Consider the following 21,971-nt stretch of genomic DNA (forward strand, 5'->3'; position numbering starts at 1 on the left):
TTCGGGCGGGACTCCCCGAGCCCGGTGGTGGCTGGCGTTGGGCTTCCTGAGGGCAGACGTCACGTTCCCATTATATGAAGAAGAGGGGGGCCTGGCCGCCGTCCTGTCTTCACACCCGACCACTAGGGGGACCCCCTTCTCGCAACCCCCGTTCCTCCCCTTCGCCTTCCTTTGCGCGGGCACAGACGCAGCACACCTCCCGCAGGACGCTTAAGCACAGACACCTTGCCCAGGGGCATAGCGTTAACCACCGGCGAGCTACGAGCCAGCAAGGTGAGTTTCCCTAGCGCGCATCCTCCGAATTCGCCGGTGATGTGGGTGGCATGCGGGCGTTCGCTGTCGCTCTGGAATTCGCTTAACCGGGTTGAAAGTTCCGAAGCCGCCGCGTAGATGGCGAACAGCAGCGCGAGCTCCAATGAGGAGCACTTCAAGAAGAGCCGAGACAGCTTGGATACTTGACCGTCGGCTACTGGAAATCTAGATACATCTGAGCTACGGTGGCGCAATAGACCGCATTATTAGAAACTGGCTTCTGCGCAGTCACCTAACAGGACGAAAGTACGAAACCACTAGCCAAAAGCGTCAGTGCAGTTCTTGACTCAGCGGCTACGTGCCTTTCACGAAGGGCGGTGACGCAGGATGAATGCACTGATTGATTATGCGAGAGCGAATCTGTGCGTTTTGCGCGTCGCATAATCTGTCATAGCCCCGTTCGCGCTGCTATGCTGTCATCGTACACGTGGTGATCTTCGCCACCTAGGTTGAGGGAGGTGGTGGCTTGATAGTCTTCGTCGATGTGTAATACCCCAACTTGATACGAAGTTTGCCATGACGCCGAAAGCAATTTAAACGCAGTAACCTCGTCCAGATAGAGATCGTCCACTCCAATTAGCATTCATGTGACGCCTATGTCAGTGGTAGAGCCAACGCTACGTTCGTTGGTGACGACCGTCCCGTCCCTCCGATCGACTGTCATCGCTGTCTACGCTAAGTTCGGTGCAGCCTCGATTACAGGAGTAACCGCTCGGCTGTGTACGATTACGCATCCTTCTTGCTTCATCGTAACGACGTTCTGAGGCGTTCCGTAACGTTTTATGAAGATACATAAAGTTAAAGCACGCTACGCGCAGATATAGTGAACTTCGCGAATGACTACTAAACTAGACTTTACTGTCACAACACGAGCAGCATACGTGCTTCAGATTGCGTAGCTCGTTACGGCCAAGGTCACCAGAAAGGAAAAAAATTATACACACACGGCGTTACCACGATGAACAGTATCACATGCTTTTTGTTTGCTCTTGTTTCCCTTAACGCGCTGCGTAACCTGCACCACTGGCTCCATCAGCAGGCTCAAACAGATACGTTATGATGAGGAGTTCATGCTGGTGCTATATTGTTTGATCATAGGGAGCCCAAATGCCTCAACTCAGCTTTATTGCGTCTGATTGCGCGTGCGCATTGCGACGTAGACGTAATGTATCAGCGTGATTCGCCGCGCTATAAGTGCGCCGATAACGGGCTACCCGCAACGGATGTGAAAGCACCTCCTCAACTCTCGGAACTCAGCGCCGCGTACGACCTTAGTAGTAAAACATCCGCCGTGTTTGTTTTCGCACACATCAACGCCCGAAACTGTGGGCTCGGCGAACGGCGCTTCTGGAGGCCCCGTTCCCGAATGTCAGCAAGAGAAACTAAATGGGTCGAGGAGGCGTGCCAGAAATGCTCCGCTTGGTGTGCCTGCGCGCGTCATAAAGGACTGGTGGGATGCCTGCTCATCCGACAACGTAAACACTCGCCGGAGATGGACGACAGGCTCGGACTCCTTTAGTTACGCGTCGTTGGGTTACGAATGGTCTAGGCCTAGGTTTGACGGTCTAGGCAACTGCTCAGCTTTGATGCCTGGGCTGCAGAAGACGGGGCTACAGGTTCTCGCGAGAGTAGTGAGGAGTGTCGCATTGTGAAACAAATTGAGCGACTTAAAACTGTGCACCTCTGTCCTTGCAAACGGCAGTAAGTATGACGACACGTTTTACACGTTGATAAATATGACAAGCCTTTCTTTCTCTTTCTGTCTCCCCGTACCTCTTCTTCAGTGCAGGGTAGCAAACTGGATATCTAGATACCGGTTAACCTCCCTGCCTTTCGCATTTCATTTATCTGTCTATCTATCTCTCCCTCTATTGAACGTTTCTTTTTTCAATCAACGCAAGCAGTATTATTATTATTATTATTATTATTATTATTATTATAAAAAGAGCGCCTCCGACCGGCCGTAGGAATTTTGGAAGCATATGCGCAAGCGCTCTAGTAAACATGGAGACTGTTTTCGCCTATCGGCTCTAGTGAAGTAGAAGTCCAAGCAGTCACTGAACGTTTTGCTGCAAATTTCTCATCCTTATATGAAGCTTCAGATTTAAACGCTGATGTCAGCAGCACATGATGGTTCCCGCATTTAGTGCATTGTCGTTTTATGAAAAGCTCATCCGCGAATACCTTAAGCGCTTGAAGCCTTTTCTATCCCGCTACCCTGGTTACATCCCGTCCGTAATTCTAAAAACCTGCGGCAGTATATTTTCCCCAGTATTGACATGAATATTTGATAATGCTTTGAATACTTCCACTTTCCCTCACATGTGAAAATCTGCTCGTGTTTTGCCTGCATTTAGGTCCGACTGAAAAACCCACGTCTCGTAGTATCGCCCGATTTCTCTGTTCTGTACCACGTCCAAGGTTTCTTGAGCTGGCTCCTCACAACATATTGTCTTTTGGTGTGAAGAACTCATTGATTCAGAATCAGCATGGTTTCCTCACCAGCCGCTCCACTATCAAAAGTCACGCAAGTTGCATGACACAGATCGCCGTGCCAGTATTTCAGAGGGGACCAGTTGACACCGTTTACTGTGACATCAGCAAAGATCTTGATGTAGTCAGCCACTCACTGCTTCTGATCAAGCTTATGCACTTTTGTTAGTGACTCGTCAATTGTCAGTCTCTTGCGCAGTTATCTTCTCGATAGATCATGTTATGTTAACGGCAACGGCCAGATGTCTTTTTTTTACGGGGTAACTAGCGGCACCCCTCAAGGATCAGTATTATTAAAACTACTCTTTTTTTTTCATTTTTATTCATGACGTTCTTTCCTCTATCAGGAATTCTTCGTTCCTTCTTTATGCCGATGACATCAAAATTTTCAAGGAAATTCATGCTGCCGATGACGGCAGTCGCATCCTGCAGATCGACGAGGTTTTTTTTTTTTTTTCTGAATGGTGCAAAGTTAATAACCTCAACAAGAATGATGCTAAGACCAAAGTCATGACTTTCACACTGAAAACATCAAGCATTTATTTTTCTACTTCTGTAGATTATGTACCATTGTGTAAGGTGTGTGAGATCAATGGTCTCGGTGGTCAATGGTCAGTGGTCAATGGTCTCGACCTTACACTTTTCTGCTCGCAATAAACGTGTTGCAATGCGGGTCAAGCGCTTTCATGGTTCTGTTTGCAGACTGTCGAAGGCATTCAATTCTCCTAGACCATCCCGCAAGCTGTACACAACAATCTGTCTTCCTCAACTCGAATACGCATCGGCCGTCTGGAATGGCATTTCTAGATCCAACAGTGACCTTATTGAACGGGTCCAGATAAAGGGTCTAAGCACATATCATCACTGCTTTGCTAACACGGACACTCGACCTTGTTCTAGCATTGTTGGATTATTGTCATTGTCCTTACTTCGATGCCGATGTAATCGCGCTGACCGTCTGTTTCTTTTGAAACTCTTTTACGGAATCCTCACCTGCACCGAACTCCTCAGTTGTATCACGTTTCGTATTACGCGCAAGATCACTAGAGCACATAGACCTTTCCATGTTCCTTCACCAACACTCAACTGTCCACAGAATACTTATTTTCATGATCTCAATATTTTTCATAACTCGCTGTCATTATTCTTTTCCTCGCTTTGCGTTCTTGTGTCATAGTTTCACACATTGTTCAACAGCACATCTCCTCCTTTTTCTTTGATATTGACCTTGCGCCTTGTACTTGCACTCTTCTTTTCAATGTTATGATTTTTTTATTTTTCTTACTTATATTCCTGGAGACTCTAAATGACTGTGGTCCCAGAAAACAAATTATTTGTTAATTCATTACACTTGCGCTCATGTTAGCGCTAGTAAGCCTTTTGGCAGCACAATTTCTGCAGTGGGGCCGCAAAAAAAAAAAAAAACTATACATTCATGTATTGTAGTGCGACGCTGTGTAACGAAAACAACTGAACGCGACCACTAAAGAAGAAAAGCAATGCTAAATGGCTTTCTTTAATAAAAAGAAGGAAGCAGATATAACGCATTGTTGGAATCGATGTTATGCGAAGCACAGAACCACAAAACGTTGGGCTAGTTATTTGGCCGGAATTCACGTTCGAGGAAGGTTGGCGTCCCATAACCGCGCACATGTAGACGGAAACAGACACCACAAACACCACGCTTTTTGTAGCAGCTGGGTAGCCAGCTGACCAGCTGGCTACCCAGCCTCGTTTGGGATTACGCAACGCGTTACCAGGTTGCTACGTTACTACGTGTTTGCACAAGACGAACAGCTACGTGTCCCACGCGAGCGTGTATGTGCCGACAGCAGCAAGATGACTACAATCGTGTGTGCGCCCGTCGGCACGATTTCTACTACGGCCGTTCGACGTGAGCTTACGACATGTCGTTCTACATAGTACATGCACTGGGCGAGGTGTAGGCGAGAGAAACGTGGATTGTGACGTCATCAGTGACTGCGTGTTATACAGCCGTACGTATCTACGGCTATGTCACGTGTTGTGTAGTATGCTGAGACTACAACAGCATTTGCACTCCTGGGATGAAACGTGAAGAAAACCTGTTACACCTGGGCCGACCGTGAAGGCAGAACAGCGTCGCACAGTCTCTACGTATAGCATTAGCTACGACTAGGAAAGTGCTGGGGAATATGCAACGATCCCGGAGACGGGGTGGAAGTGTCTCGAAGCGCGCGCTGCCACGAGGGCGGAACACGAGAAACAGGCATGTCGCGTGCACGCCAAACGTTTCAAAGCGCTCTGGTGAGCTCTGGCTCGAGAGGTGCATGCGTGCGATTGGGGTATACTGGTCAGAACAATGAACTGCAGCGCTCGAATCGCACAGGTTAGATTCCTCTGTCGGTGCTGCATTCCTGTTCATTACAGAGGTCCGAAATGTGACGAGGCACGGAATGCTTACCTGCCTAGCTGTTTACCGACCCACCGCAAAGTGTCTAGAATGAGGTAAAGAAAGCTTCGCCTAAGAAATCGCTTAGGTAAGTCGCGGTAAGGTCCTGTTTGTCAAAAGTACAGCGATTTGCGACACTATACCAAATACACGGAGCCTCGCGAAGCTTCCTACATTTTAGGCAGCCTTTACGCAGTTTTTTCTTGCTTTCATATTGTCGCGACCGCCCGAAAGGGCATCGAAGAGTGCCGCTCTTTCTACGCTCTGTTCGAGTGCGTTAGAAAATCACAAACGGGATGACATTTTTTTCCCCTGCTCCTCTGGTGGGCTATAATAGAAAGGCGAAGAGAAGTAAACGAAGGGCGGCCTTGAGCTATGTTGGCAAAGCGGAAAGCTGACTTGCTTTAACGTCGTTATACTATAACTGTTTTTTTTTTTTTCGTGGTATGTTTCATTTGGAAACTCTGACAAGTACGCTATTGCCTCACCTTAATGAGATGGGGAACGCAAACTTGGCATCGTCGTTGCTGGTTGCACGTTTTTTACAGAGCTCCTCATCACCTGGGGGGAGCGCGTCAGAAAAATAATATGCGGATCCCACGCACTGTGGGAATCGATGTAAGCGAACCTTTCTGTCCTGTTTGCTTTGACGATAATTAGCGGTGATGTTGACGGGGAATGTTTAATTTCCTCAACGGTTAATCCAACACGAGAGTGGTCCGTAGATGTTAAACGTTACCTTGCGTGCACCACTGCTGTCTGTCTGAATAGTACACAGAACACACATGGTTAGGTGTTTGCATGAGGTGGTTGTTGTGCGCCGTACTTCATAACATCTGAGAAGGTTGAGCATATTCATTGCATCACATGGCACATCGCATCGTGGCAGAAGTATTAGACTTTAATTGAATTATGGGACTGTACGTGCCCAAACCACAATTGGATTATGAGACACCCCGCAGTGGCGGACTCCGGATTAATTTTGACACCATGGTGTTGTTTAACGTCTCCCTAAATCTAAGTGTACGGGCGTCTTATTATTATTATTATTATTATTATTATTATTATTATTATTATTATTATTATTATTATTATTATTATTATTATTATTATTATTATTATTACGCCCCCTTCGAAATGCGGTTGCCGCAGTCAGGATCAAAGCCGCGACCTCGAGCAGTGCCATAGCTGCAAAGCTACTGCGGCGGGCACAGAAGTTGATTTGACGTACGACCAGGTGCTTCCTTAGTGCCGCCTAGACCCTACAGTGTGCTTTAATGCGACTCTGCTTCCGCGTGGCATGAGCAAGTTGTCTGCCTGACAAATCTGCATGGTGCTTATTTTTTCAGAAATAGCAGAAACGTATCGTACCATACCTTGAATTTAAATTTATCCCGTTTGTCCACAACCACCGTCGTGTCCGTAGTAGCACCGTTTCCTTCCCTTATCCCATCACCTTCTCTCAACCACCCCCTACAACACGTCTGGGAACTGCGAGCGAAAACTGTCAAGGCTTCACTTGTTTCGCTACTACGTCGATTCCAATCATTCTCTGCCTCCTCTCACCACTCCTCTCTACCATTCTATCTAGCTTCCCTCTGGACTTGCACGTTAGTAGAAAGGTAAACGCTGCCATTTCTGCTCTGCTTTTGCCAGGGTTCACGCATAATTAAAGCTGTCAAGAGGCTAAAATGGCGACGCTCAGGGAGCTCCAAAGGGCATTGTGCACATTCGACGCGGCTCAGAGGTCCAAACGAGTTTCTCGCGTCGTATTTCCTCTTTGTCTGGCTCCTGTGATGTATGCACACGCCCCACCCCCTGATACGGTGTACCAAACAACAGCAGCAGCAACAGCAGCAGCAGTCGGAAAGTCGAAGAAAGAAGCAAAGAAAGCTTTGCTTTAAAAAAGACGATCGTAAGACGAAGCTTCGCAAGAACCCTCGACCGTAAGCGGTTCCGCTCCGCCGTCGTCGATGCAAGAAAAGAAAGTGAAGGCGACGAGAGAAGAAAGGCGGCGCTGTAAAGTGATTCTGCATTTCGCTTCCCCGTGTGGTTCTAAGTTTTGTTTCATTGGCGAAGAGGCATTGTAGTGGTGGCCTCATGCAGAAAAAGCAAAAGGAAGCAAAACAACAAAATGGCTAATCGTTTCGAAAGCTTAGACATTTACTTCTGAAATCAAGACGCCATTGTGGGGTCCAGGACGATGTGAGCGAGAACATGGCGTTTCACGCTGAAAGTACCGGTGATACGAGCACCCATTTATCTTGCGCTTTTTTTTTTTAATTGGCGACGCATCCATCTATTGGAGATAACTGGCTACCTTAATGCAGATAGCACTCTCTCTTATGATGGGTGTGTTTTGGTGACGATATATATTGTGTGATTATTACTATGAAAACTGGCACATACCCAGTATCACGCCCTGTGACCCAGGTTGGCGTGGAACGTGTCCGTTGAAGAGTGGCGCCTGCCCAGTGACATAGACCCGGTGACCCAAGTTGGCATGAAACATGTTCATTGAAGAGCGGCACACAACTATCGGTACATACCCGGCGACCCAAGTTCGAATCAAATAGGTTAATCGAAGAGCAGCACGCACCCATTGTCACATAACCAGTGGCCCAAGTTGACGTCAAAAGGGTTTATTGAATACCGGCACATACCCACACCTGCACGTACCCTGTGACCCAAGTTGGCGTGGAGCGTGTCCATTGAAGAGTGGCGTGTACTCACTGTCCCGTATCCAGTGACTTGACCAAGTTGGTGTCACAGAGGTTCATTGAGATGAAGCACACAGCCAGTGACCCAAGCCGGCGTAAAAGAGGTTCCTTCAATAGCGGCACATACCCAGTGTTGCATGCCCAGTGACCCGAATTGGTTAACTGGTTCGTTTTGAGCCTCGTTGCCTCAGCCCAGCAGCGCGTTGCTCTACCCAATTGGCCATAGTGACCAGTGACGGAAGTTAGCGTGAAAGAGGTCAGGCACGTACGTACGTACGTACGTACGTACATACATACATACATACATACATACATACATACATACATACATACATACATACATACATACATACATACATACATGCATGCATGCATGCATGCATGCATGCATGCATGCATGCATACATACATACATACATACATACATACATACATACATACATACATACATGCATGCATGCATGCATACATGCATACATGCATACCGAAAGCTGAGTTATGTTCCCAAAGAAAAAGTGCGACTCGTATTAAGAAACATTTCGGGATCCTTTTAGTCATTTCGGAATACACTCAGTGTTTGCCACTCAGTGGCAAACACTGAATGGATCCGAGTGGATCTTTGCCACTCATTGACAAACACTGAATGGATCCGAGTGAATCTTTGCCACTCATTGACAAACACTGAGTGGTTAAATCAATGAAAATAAAGTAGGTCAAGATGATGTTGAACGTGAGTCACCATTGATATAACAGGTTGGCCTGTGAAACGAGATTACACGGTGAGGTCTTACCTATAAAGTTTTCTTTTTCTAACGCAATACAGAGGTGAGCATACTTGGTCAACACACAAGAGTTATATGAGCCACTTCGCGGGTACTTTCATATGACTTTGAATATATATATACACAAATCTATCCGGCGACAACCGACTGACCCAATGGCCAGACAGCCACGCTAAACACGCGAAAGTAGGCAAGGAAAGATTTGCTTTGAGAAAAGCCACACCTAGATGGATATTTGTTTTCCTACTCGAAGGCCAATATTTGGCATATGCAACCCGCAAGCTAACCCGCATTTCCTACAAATAAAGTTCCCTTTGTCATTGCCGGCACTTCTTTTGTCTTATTTGTACTTCAAAAAATGACAAGATTTCGTTAGATAACGTGCGGATTCTGAGCTAGTAGTTAGCTCTACACTAGAACGATAGCTCTACACATGCTTTGATAAAGCTAATAAGCGTCACAGTTACATACCGTAAAATCTTCAGATAAGCTACGAGGGATTACTTCGTGTGCAAATGAAATATACGACTACGCGGTTGTTGTTTTTTTACCGTGCACCAAGATGCACCAAGGCGCGTGTTGTTTAATTTCATCTCCCATCTATATTTCGTAGGCATAGGCGGACACGAACCCACGGCTTTGCACTCGGCATAGCAACACCATTGTCTCCTAGCTGCTGCGTTGCGGCAGTGGGTACGTTGTCTTATCTCCTGTGTTAGTTCTTTTTTTTTCTTTCGACCCACTTGAAGAGCCGGTGACGTGCTCTGCAATCCAATAAAGCGCGGTTTTATTTTTAACAATGGGAGGCGATCTCGACTGGGGCGTTTTACGCGTGCAATTTCCTCTCGGAAACTGCTGCATTGCGAAACGGTGCATTCGTAAGAGGTGCGCCAACTGGCGGCAAGCCACTTAAAATAAAGCCGGCGGGCTGCGAAGCGACGGTACTGACAGCTGTAAAGAAAGAACTCCCCATCCCTCTTCGCGATCTATTATTTACACACGCACTCGCGTAGACAAGAAAAAAAAAGACAAGAAAATTGTCGGAACAGTCACTCGTACAACTTGCGGCGACCGGGAGGAACCGCCTGATAAGCGGGTATTTCTCGCATTAGCGATCATCAAGTGCTATTTGGCACCACTTGCTGCGCAGAGGGTTCTCCTCAAGGTGTCTTTTGTTTGCAACCGTTTGGATTTAGAAACGATTCGGTTGCTTAGGCAGACGCTTGCAGAAAGCTTACCATCACTTCGCCTGCGTTACACCTAAGCGCTTGCGGAGCTACTAGATCGATAAGTACTACGCCATCTACGTCCACAAGCTGAACGCAAGGACACGAAAGACTGCACCACTGAAAGGCTCTAGAGAGAAATTTCAGCTAGTCTTGAGGAGTCTAATAGGATAAAAAATATCAACGAATAACATTTTTTCCCATACGTTGTCCTTTGACATTTTTTCATGTTTTTTCTTCCATTAGGATAAATGTTTAGCTCGGGAACTCCTATTCTAATACTTCAAGAAAAACAACGCTAAAGAGACGAGAACGAAAAGAAGAACATGTACGACATGTTTTTCTTGAAGTATGTTACCCCAACCCGCCCACATCAAGCTGCTGCTCCTATCTTAATACTTTAGAATAGAGAAATAGTTTTTAGTGGCAACCACTGCACCAATTTGATGAGCATTTAAAACAGAAACTAAGCTCCAGTATCTGCAACAAACAAGATTCTTTTTATTCCTGCCGTCAGTTTTTGAAGGAACATTCTTGAAAATTCAAAAATTTCAGGAAACTCAATTAATAAACTTACGACTTAGGAATTCAGCAATCAAGAAACGACATCACAATTTTGTAAAATAACCCTCATAATACATCTAAAGCGGGCAAGATCGATGTGTTATTCACCGCTTTGAAATTTACAACTAACTTATGAGTGGGACTTTTGCAAAACCGTCTTAAACGTTGTAACAATTTTTTGTAAGCTTTAAGTTCATATATTAAATTTGTACGCTTGAGGTGCTTCAACGATTTCAGTTTAGAGAACTGCGATATCTGTTTTTTGGTGCTGAGTTAGATGTTTGTAAACTTCGTGCTTCAATTTTTTTAACTTACACATTTTGGGCAAATTTTCGCAAAATATTGCAGGCCCTAAATCAAAGTTATGCTTTCTAGAATTACTAGAATTCAACCGTTTCTCTAAAATGCAACAAATGTAATCCAAGTCGATCGCAGCACTTGTCTTATAAAAGAATTTCTGTGTTTTACATGTATTTGAATAGGCGGCATTGGAAATGGCCCCAAGCTAAAGCTACCTCCTGAAATCGGACCGGGTATCGAACCTGCAACTTCCGACATGCAGCTTTCATTTTGCGTCCACAATTCTGGCATACAACTTTGTTCCCAGAAGCAATTAAGGCGCGTTAGCTGCCGGCTCTTCCTGTCACTGGGAGAGACACGACACGCGGGCTAACGAAGTCAGCTAACGAAGTCAGCTAACGAAGTCGGCTAACAAGTCAGCTAACGAAGTAATATTCATCAACAGAGGTATTCCGCGCACTTGCGAGAGCGTTGTAGATATTTAGTCATCACCATCTAGAGCAGTAAGCGCACGTACAACAAAAATTATCAGAAAGTCATAAACTACTCATTTCACACCTGACAGAAACCAGTTTCTAGGCACGTGTAAAACTTTCAGCTGAAAAGCAACTTCATTTCGTTATGGTTACGCCTTCTGGAGAAACAACATAAGGACAGTAAAAATAATGCTTCGAAGGCTACAGCTGTGAGTCACACCATAAGCACAAATTCTAGCAAATAGTTTCTTACTCAATGCCCCCGTCAGTATACATTCTGCTTTGTTTCCTTACCAATGCCTTCGCGTAAATTTGATTCGCAGTAAACTCAGCCTAAGTTTAAAACTACCTCTACGTACAAGTTAGACCTAAAGTTAAATACCGGAAAGAGGCTTGTTGCGCAAACCTTGAAGAAAGAAAAGGGATAGTAGAGCGTAGCTAACATAGCCTGCAGCGCAGGTGAACTTCTTGCTCGGTTTAGTGCGTCATCAGTCTAGCAGTCGCGTTCTTGCGTCACTAATCGCTCCTGGGAGGCAACGCTCTTCGCCAACTCCTGGCGGGAGGCATTACTCTCCGTTAGGCCTCCTTACTGATGCAGCGTTGCCACGGTGACAAAGAACGCCGCCTCCTCTCCATCATCTGACGTCACCTCTGACACAAACTCCTTGTTCTTTCTGTTCTGCAATTTCGTTTAGAGCAGATTCACGAATGTCGCAATCTCCCCCCCCCCCCCCCCTTCGAAAGCGTCAGGTCATTACTTCATCCGACACTGACACTCATGGGTTCGTCTTCAACGCCTATCAGAAAGCTACTTATACTGCGGTGGTCCGTCATGAGCAAAGCGTGTTATCGAACAGCTCAAAATTGGTGCACAAGTATTTGTAACCATTTGTCGGGGCACAGGAGCACGTTTCCTAACAATCGTTGCTATTGCTAAATGCTAATTTCTTTCCCCCTGGTGTCCTCCTGTAAAGCGTGCTTTCTCTGTAGGACAGCTCTGTACTAAGGATGAGCAAACTTACTCAACAAACAAACGCAGTTGCGTTGATCGCGCGTGTGTTTCCTGGGAATAATACACGCGTCGGATGGCTAACTGATGAAAAATAACGTGAAGTGGTGAGCATTCCGTCTACTGTGCGATCAAATAAACAGCAGCATCGAAATACGGAGATACTTCCCAAAGTTCAAGGCTCTCTTGCTACACAATATAGAATCGAAGTGGAGAAAGCCTGCTCTGGCGAAACACAGCGCTGCCGTTCAGCCACAAAATTTAAAGGAAGATACAAATAAAATTAGAGCCTTCATTTTCTCCGTTTTAATAATAAGCCTTCTACTGCCAAAGAAGCGCGAATAGACTTTGAAAGAATGCTGTAGCAGTTCAAGCTGATTTACTGCTGCACGTTAACGTTGTTTTAATGAATCGCCCGCGGTGGTGGCTCAGTGGCCGTGGCGTACTGCTGCTGAGCACGAGGTCGCTGGTTCGATTGCCGGCTCCGGGTGGTAGCATGCAAAAAAAAACTTTTTATAAGAAAAACGTTCTTGTACTTATGCACACGTCAAAGAACGCCACGTGGCCGAAATTGATCCGTAGACCCATACTACGGGGCTTTCATGGTTTCAGCGTTGCTCTGGTACGTGAAACCTGATCATTCCATTTACGTTTTGCATTAATGAAGCGAGTAGTGTCGCCCGGCGCACAATCTGGCGTTGTTGTTGTCGTTGCCCCCGTGCTGGCCGCTATTTCGAGAATCGCCGCCGCCACCGCCGCATCCCCACGAGTTGCTACGCCGACGCCCGCCGACGCCCGCCGACGCACGTCGTGGGGCCACTTGTTTACATGCTCTAACTGCTCGACCACGCGTCGACGTCCGCCACCTGGTGCTTCCCGGGGCCGGGGCAATCAAGGCCGCTTGTTTGTCCCACTTGGCACGTGATGTGGGCCAAGCGGAAGTGCCCGATTTTTTTTTTCTTTCCTTTGTTTCTTTTTTTTTTACTTGCTCGCGCAAAGGCGACGAAGTGGCAAACGACGGACGTCTGTTGACTTTCTTAATTTGAATGAGCTGACGTGTCGTGGCACGAGTGTTTGAAACGGAATGACGTTGTCGGTTGCTCAGACGGACGGTATTGCGAGAATAAGTGAAGCGAGCGATGGGTGGCTGTATTCGAGCAAATGCAATGAAGGTGTCGTACGCTTGGCTGTTTTAGTGACTGCTTCCAAATAATAGCGTCCTTCGCGTGCTGTATCGAACGCCTCGTAAACGGTAAGAAGCATAAACATGATAGACGCATCGGGATGGATCAAATTGATCGCTTTAGAATGGCACTACGCGTTGACTCGGGCACACTGAAGCTTAAGGACCAAACAATCAATCGTCCCTTTCCTTCGACCTCTTCCTAACCTTATGTGAGGCTTCTAAATGCGCACACTGTGTTTCTTTTCTTCCTTTCGTTTTTATATTCGCCGTATTCAATTGGCTTTCCTTCTTTCCAACAAGAACACAAAGACATGAAAATATTTATTAGGAAAAGAAGAATTAAACCTACAAAGTATACGCACAGATTAAATAACCATGCTTTACATTGTCACCACTTTAAGATAGCCGCACTCTCCTAGGGTGTAGCAATGTGTGGCATCTGTTAACTGGCAATTTTATTCGCTTGGTGAATGTCATTCTCGAACGGAACCAAATTTCTTGCCAGGTCATTCCGCTCTTTTCAAAAGAGAGGCGAAGGGAATAGATTACAGTAGAAAAGAATACACAAAAGTCTATAACGTAAGTCGGGCGTCAAGTTTTGCAGCGTCGTGATTGTTGAGTCGTTATCTTCGTGAGCACGGGTCAATGTATTGCAACTGTTTCGCCCTGTTTGCGGTTTCTAGACGAGGATAAAGGTATACATGCCATCCTGCACTTCTTTTTTGCTTAGGACAGTTGTCGCACTTAGGTCTTCTTGTTCTCATAAATTGTATTTCACCTTAGCCACTTTAGAAACTGGTGCCATCGGCATTTGCTCGTATTCTCAACGCATTATTATATATTTGCGGCTAGTAGCTAGAAGTCGCCATCGATATTGAAACGTACTGCGAAGACAAAGCACTAATTATAAACCTGCGCCCATGTACACACGTGATATAACTTCAACGTTACAGACACCGAAATATCACAATGCTGTTGCATGTACTGTAACGCAGTAACGTACTCGATAATGTTTACTCGAATATGTGAAAGAGGCCACGACCGCGCGGAATATTGAAATACCCGCAAAAAAAAATGAACACCCGATGCGCTGCCCTGCCACGTACTGATTGCTCCTAGTGATTAATATGACAGACACAATGACTTCTGCGCCGGGAACCCAGCCACATGGTACCCATTGCTGAGAGAGAGAGCGTAAGCTTTATTTTCAAATGAATAAGATTTGAGTCCGGCGTCTTTTTAGTGGGTCTGGGCACCCGCAGCGGACGCGGTTCCGAGATCTCGTCACGAAGCGGCTTCCTCGGCTCGCTGGACGGCCCAGAGTTGTTCTGTCAGGATCGAGCTGAGCAGTGCGGTCTTCCAGCGCGAGTGGGGGCTGGCGGTGAACATTGTGTTATTAAGTGACATGGCAATAGTGTAATGCAATGCCCCGGCTTCCGCCCCTATTTCAATGGCGCAATGTATAAAATTCAGGATCCCTACATCACGAACTTGCGCTCGTGTGACGTGGCCTGCACAGCCAGGCGACGCAAGCCCCTTTACACGAACCGCGCGTAACGGCAGTTGTTTATGCTACAGGCTGCTCAGAGCGGGCGACTCGTTTTCCTCGTACACCCGAGAGCTGCCGGGCGTGCTGACACGTGCTCCTCGAGGTGCTGCCGCTATTGCGGCTAGCTGCCGCGAACTCCGATGCCGTCGGTGGTGGCGTGTTTAGAACAGTCGTACACCGCCACCGTAGCCGCCGCGGCTGTGGCGTGGGCGGACCCTATTTGGAGTCCTGGCCCGTCTCCAGGGGTTAGAACGCCGACGACGAGAGGAGGATGGGGGTCGGCGTTGAGCGAGGGAAGAGGCGGATTAGGAACAACGAGGCAGCAAAACAGTCGGCACCGAGGAGAGGCTCGGGTCCAGCCAAGCTCCGGTCGGCAGCAACAGGAGGCTGCGCGCCGTTCGCGGGGCAGCAGGCGCATCTTGCGCAGGGCGAGAGCACGCACCCGCTCTCCGGTTTTGAGAAAAGAAGTTCAGCAGCGCATGTGTCGGGCTTGCGAGGCGTGTTGCAGGCAACGGGCGGTTTCTCTCCTTCTTTCCGGCGTTCGCCGGGCTCGCACTCCAGGCCACCGGCTTTTCTTAGAACGCGGCCGGGCGGGCTCTGCTGGAAGACGAACCACAGTCGTCCGTCGCGCCGCGTCTGTCTTTATCTCTCTCGGGGCCAGCAGGGAAAATGGAGCTGGACCGGAGCTGGCTCGCCGGCTGAAGGCCGGATATCAGCGCACTTGCCATTTACGCTAGCACGAAGCGTCGCTGAAGAACAGGCTCGCGCACAACATCCAAGCGGAAGCGATATGGAACATATTTCAGGTGTATTTTCGGCGTGGCGTCCCACCCAACATGTGCCTGTCTAGTACATTACGTTGCAGTGTGGCGAACACGCTGTAATTACCCGTAGGAACATGCTCCGTCTTGTTGCCGACCGAAGCCGAAATCTCCGCGATGCGCCCCAATCGAGGCCTTAATAACACCCCTAATAGCGCACAGCTTCAAAGAGAAGCCGCACGGGAACTGTGTCGTAAAATCGTTCCACGTGGTTGCCGAACTGTTCTACAGAGCGATGGGGTGACTTTATAGCGACTTCAGTTGTGACACTTGGGCGTCACGCTGCGGATCAAAAAATGGAGTCTGATTGAGTGCGAAAGGAGCCGGACTGCTTTCGAGGCGGTGCAGTGAACGCTTAATGCCGGAAGACGTAAAACAGAACGAATCCACGTGCACCGTTGAATGGGGAAGTAGCGGAGAGCATAGAGGCTTGTCATTCACATCAAATAATTGGGGCGCAAAGGCCAGAAAAAAAATTAACAGCAGGATGAACGCATAAACGAAATCCGCAAGACGAGTGCTTGTGTGTCGCTTGCGCACGCCTTCGTCCTCCTCGCACAAAAAAAAAAAAAAGCTTTGAAGCCGAATGTGCGCCAACTATACCAGCAAGAATTCATCGTACTTGCCTTTTGCACTGACGCGTTCTGTGCAGTCTACGTATGCAATCTTGGCTCCAAGAACTTGCTAAAATGGAGTACTGTGCTATAGGGAGAAACAATGTATTCATACGCAGCTAAGACACACAAGGCATAACTGATGAATCCAGTGTAAAATGAAAGCGCACACTAATGCATTCAGTACTTTTTCCTTCCAATAACTCCCACGTTCTTGTACCGCCAATTTTCTGCGAGTTCCTAAGGCAATTAGCAGGAGAATGTGTTTTCCTTCGAGCGCACTGGCGTGGTTTCAAAAGCTGCTACTCATAGTGACGCTCCATCCCATGCTATTATTGAGCCATGAACGAAATGTGCCACATGAAGATACATTTAATTATTTGAAGGCCAGATGAACCTTACAGGAACTGTAGCGGATTTCACGCTCTTATATTTTTACTTGACCATTTACACCATTTTACCACATATTAACGAATAAGGTACTTCGAAAAACACGGGCTTGGCACATTATAGCCTGCACTGCTGCTGCGCCCCTAAAATCCCCAATCATCGTCATCATAGTGACGCTCTCACCTGCAGGTCTTCAACTATGTTGTTTCGGCTTTGGTAGTACGTTAGCCTCCAGGCGAATGCGTTTACTTTCTTTGTAGCAAAAAGGGAGGTACAGAGAGCAGTAACCAGGCATTTGTTTTCTTTTTTTCCTTATAAGGATTTTGGCAATTCCGGTGGGCTTTTGTAGTCATTCAAAAGATGCAACGGTGAATTAGGTTTAAACCTATTGATTTGTGCAAGATATTAGCATGTTCAGCCTTCAACTTGGAGACAGCGCACAGACTCCGAGAGCAACTGAGAAAAGAAGACAGCGAAATTTAGATTCCATTCCTAAAGGTGCGAGAACGAAAGAGAGAGGGAGAGAAACAAAGCAAGAAAATGAATGGTAGTAGGTCAGCCGAACGAGCGACAAAGCTAAATCGACCGACGCCCCGCTGACGTGAGCAATGATCCAGAAACATGTGAAAAGCAAAAAAAAACGTGAGACTCGAATAACCGACGCTAGATGCAAAAAGGGCGAGGAAGCTGTTACACAAGACTCGTCATCTTGACGACGAAAGGCCGCGCCTCAGTGAACGGGGTCTCGGCTTTTTGTCGCCATCCAAGATGAGCGTGGACGACAGAATCCCGGGTTCGAAGAAAAAATGAAACGCTGCGAAAAATAACTGGGCCATGCTCGGTCGTCGCCCCATACGCCACACCTGGAACGAATGGAAAGTTGAGCAGTATCCCTGCTGTCAAAATTTCTCTCTCTAATGTTTGTCTTTTTTTTTTTGGCAGTCACGGTGAAGGTGTCGAAAGATGGCTTGCCGCAAGTCTATGATTTTTATTCGTTTGCCTGCGACATCACACCTTTCTCTCTGTTCCTTATTATTTGCTTTCTCGTCGGACGTAACGAGGACCTAGATAAGAAAGAAAGAGAGAAAGGTAGAAAGAAAGAAAGATGGAAGGAAAGAAAGAAAGCAGATGTAGAGGCCTTTTTGGAGGATCTAGGAGACGGGTACGCCAACGTCGAAACTGTGGAAGGAAGGAGAGAGAGAGAGAGAGAGAGAGCTCTGCGGGGTGCAGCCGCAGTTTATTCATAGTAAAAGGACGAGCCGGCCAGCGTTTTGGGACAGCGGTGCGCTGACAGCCGCCGAGAAGGCAGGTGTTGGACGCCTTTCGTACTAACCTAACCACACGTGGGCGGCACACTCGGCCTCCCATTTGGCAGCGCACACGCCAGAACTGCACAACAAAGCACCTCTTGTGAGGCGAAGCTTTCTTTAGCCATTTCCCCGTGGTTTGGCGTCGTTGGGTCGATCGGTCGGTTTCTCGCCTCGATGGCTCGACCCAAGCTGTCGGTCAATGAAGAGATTACGTGCACGATGGCGACGGCTGAATAACCTTGCCAGTCTGAGTCTCGTGCAAGCTTGCGCGTTAAGAAGCTCGGCACTCCTCCCCCCCCCCTGGTTGCTTTCTGGTTATGGTTTTGGGCTGCTAAGCACGAGATCGCGGGATCAAATCCCGGCCACGGCGGCCGCATTTCTACGGGGGCGAAATGCGAAAACACCCGTGTACTTTGATTTAAGTGCACGTCCAAGAACCCCTGGTGGTCCAAATTATTCCGGAGTCGCTCGCTACGGCGTGCCTCATAATCAGATTGTGGTTTTGGCACGTAAAACCCCATAATGTATATTTAATGCTTATGTTTGGGGCGTGTGTCGCGTCGCACACCGAGAAAATAAAGTTCAATAAGTGAGAGCGCGCTGTTTTCCTTCATCGTTCCCCGAGGGGCAGCAAGCGATTCGAGAGATTACGTAACGTTGCACCACCTTCTAGATCGGCTGAGGTCGACGGCAGGAAGCACGCGTTGCGTGTTGTGTAGTGTGTGACGAGAACGTCACGCATTAACGTTCTCGTTAATTAACGTTCTCGTCACGCATAAACGTGACGGAAACAAAGTTCACGAACAGTCACGCGCCTCGCTGTCCCACGGACGCTGGGCTGTGAGGTGCAGCCGTGCCACAGCGGCACGAAAAGGCGACGCGTCATGTAGACAAGACGAGACAAAAAAAACGAAAGCACGAATGCAAGCGTATAGCGTGGCACGAAACAGGAATATTTATTCAATTATCTCGAGTCTGTTCAAAACCGTGCAGCGCGTTTCATCGCCAAGCATAGCAGTAGGCATTCTAGCGTTACTGCTATAAAGAAATCACTATCCCTTCCATCTCTTCAAATCAAGAAGGACGACAGCCCTGCTTTGCTTACTCCACAAACATCGCTCACAGTCAACGCGCAATTAGTTTAACACTTTTCCGACTATTTCGCGCATCTCGCCGCTTGTGTAACACAAGGTTCTGCACGTGTGTTTGGCAGCGCAATCGCTTTAGTAAATCTGAATCACCTCGGGTGATAGCAGCTTGGAACGAACTTCCAAGCCACGTTGTTGAAATTATAACCTGGAACCTTTTAGAGAAACAGTTTTAAAAAATGATTCCGTAGTGTAGTCACGCGCGCATGTTGTTTCATTTGTCCCACGTGACTGAGCTGTTGCCACCCTTGTTTCTTGCCTGCTATTTACATGTGTACATAGGTTTGCACTTCTTTACCAAGGGTTTCGTTGAGCCATGCGCGTTTCTGATCGCCCAGAGTGTTGTTGTTTTTCCTCGTTTGTTTGATGTTAAACGGCGTCTTATTTTTCATTTTATTTTTCAGTTGTTTGATTTGTTGTTAGTTATGTTCTCCTGTTTTCGCTATATGTTTCTTTTTATCTTCCCCCCTCCCCTCACGCAATGCTCCCACTTGGAGCCTGTTTCTTGAAACTTTCTTGAAACGTTTTAATCAAATGTGCGCATTTAAGACAGACACGATGCACGCAATTTTATTTCACGTTCAAATGCGTTCATCTCTAACTGCAGGTGTTATGTGTCGTTTCGTTTCACGATAATTGTTGGGTAACGCCCGGTTATAAATATTTTGTTTAAAAACAAAATATCATAGCCATGAACAAAATAAAGGAATCGCGGAACTAACACATCCCATAAATCAAGCAAAGCCCGTCAATCTCTACACGTAGTCAGAGAGCACGATAGATCTGCAAACGATTAACGCTTAATCTCACCGCAGACTACCCTAAGATCTGTTCAGTACGCGCGATACTATCGCGTTAAAGTCAACTATAATGGGAGGTTTAAGAAAGGTGCACGAAGGTGCGCGTTTAAGAACATCAGCTGGTCAAAATTATTCCGGAGTCCCTCACTACTACGTGCCTTATGATCATGTTGTGGTTGTTGGCACATATAAAACCCTGAATTTATTTATTTAAACGCCACAGTAAAACCACAGTACTACAGATACGGCTTGTACTTCAGTGACAGTCCATGGCATAAGATAACGCATAGTATTTTATGGTGCAAGGGCCAATAATGACCGAAAAGTACTGAGAAATATTATGATAAAAGCGATGGTGCGGTCAATGACAAAAAATGGTACATGCGACATGGAAGTGACAGCGACAAAGCGGCGTTACGTGTTCAGAAGTAGAGTTTCTTTTTTAAGTTAAGTGCGATAAATCTCGACCGCACGGTCAAAATTATTTAAGATAAAACGTAATCAAGGTTTCTTCTTTTATTTCTTATTGCGTTAATTTACATTATGGCATCGAAAGTCAAAGTTTCTGGAATGCTTCCCGCCGTAAACTTCAACACACAAGTGGGCAGTGTGTTGAGGCTGTGTGCTAAAGTATGAAGCGATATTCGAAGTCTTGTTGAACCTTCTGGCGTCATCCTTCTTTATGGTTTTGTTACTGCATGCATGTGATGCCATTTTCTTCGCATATAAAGTCAAGCTTTATCATATCTTTCTGACCAGAAAAAAATATATGTAGCATTCACCTCTTCTTCTGAAGCTCCGCAAGGGCAGCAGCATAAACACATTTATATAAGGTGTCGCAGCTAACATTAGGCAAGCTGTTCAATAAACTGTGCAAGATACCATCTTAAGACCTATGGTGCTACCTCTGTTACCTCTGTTACCTCGACCTCTGACAAACGAACACCGCAAGTTTTATCATTGTATTTTGAACTGCGTTTGTTAAATATTCTCTTTCGTTGAACAGCTTGGCTAACGTTAGCTGGGACACATGGTATTCCGAATGAATGGTCCCAGAAACACATTCACAGCACTCACAAAGCAGGTCATACTCTAAGTCTACTCGTAACAGCAAGCACTGGGTGATTGGGATAATGGACCTATAGTATCACCAATGACACTCAACCGAATGTAATCTTCTCCCCCCCCCCCCCCTCTCAAAAAAAAAAACTCTGAATTTGGCCCCAAAACCAGAAATAGCACGGTGCTGACGAGCGTCAACAGAAAGAGAGAGAGAGAGAGAGAGATGAAAGGGGAAAGGCAGGGAGGTTAACCAGAGAAAAAGATCCGGTTGGCTACCCTACGCTGGGGAGAGAGGGGAGGGGGAGGTAAAGTAAATAGCCAACCGGCATACATACGCTGACGCGCAATGCTGCTCGTTGTAGCCCGGAGAGGGAAATTGTCAACGAAAGCACTGTCATGACTGCATTAGTAAAAATAGACACAGCAAGTTGCATCAGCGACGTATTACCCAACATTGTTGCAGTATGGGTAATTGCGCCATCACTACTGTAACCTGATAGCCAAGAGGTCTGGGTGAAAGCTACGCCGGCTGCCTTCCTACTACGTGAACTTGCGAAACAACAAGACGAAACAGAGCGGGGAAAAATGGAGTGACGGGCAGAAAAACCTACAGCGCACAGTTTTGAATGGTGAACAGGCGAACCGATAGGTCGTTTTTTTTTTTTTGGTAGTTGGACGTAAGTGTACTATGATACAAACGACGCACGTGCCTTTGGCAGGCATGTGGGCATGTGACAGGCGTCCACCAATAGAAGCCTCGATCAGCGTAGTCCGCCGG

General features: G+C 46.9%; 1 protein-coding gene across 2 annotated transcripts in view; it reads left to right on the forward strand.

The window, feature by feature from the left end:
• The first annotated feature begins 10 nt into the window (after positions 1–10).
• Positions 11–21,971, forward strand: part of LOC126546924 (uncharacterized) — a 49,573-nt gene continuing 27,612 nt past the window's right edge. Inside the window, exon 1 of one of the 2 annotated variants that reach the window (XM_050194645.3) lies at positions 11–273. The gene's annotated coding sequence lies outside the window, so the exon portion shown is untranslated. The remainder of the gene's footprint in view (positions 274–21,971) is intronic. The other variant, XM_050194651.3, reaches the window with a different exon arrangement.

The sequence above is a fragment of the Dermacentor andersoni genome, chromosome 3 (genome assembly GCF_023375885.2).
Source record: "Dermacentor andersoni chromosome 3, qqDerAnde1_hic_scaffold, whole genome shotgun sequence".
Taxonomy (NCBI): domain Eukaryota; kingdom Metazoa; phylum Arthropoda; class Arachnida; order Ixodida; family Ixodidae; genus Dermacentor; species Dermacentor andersoni.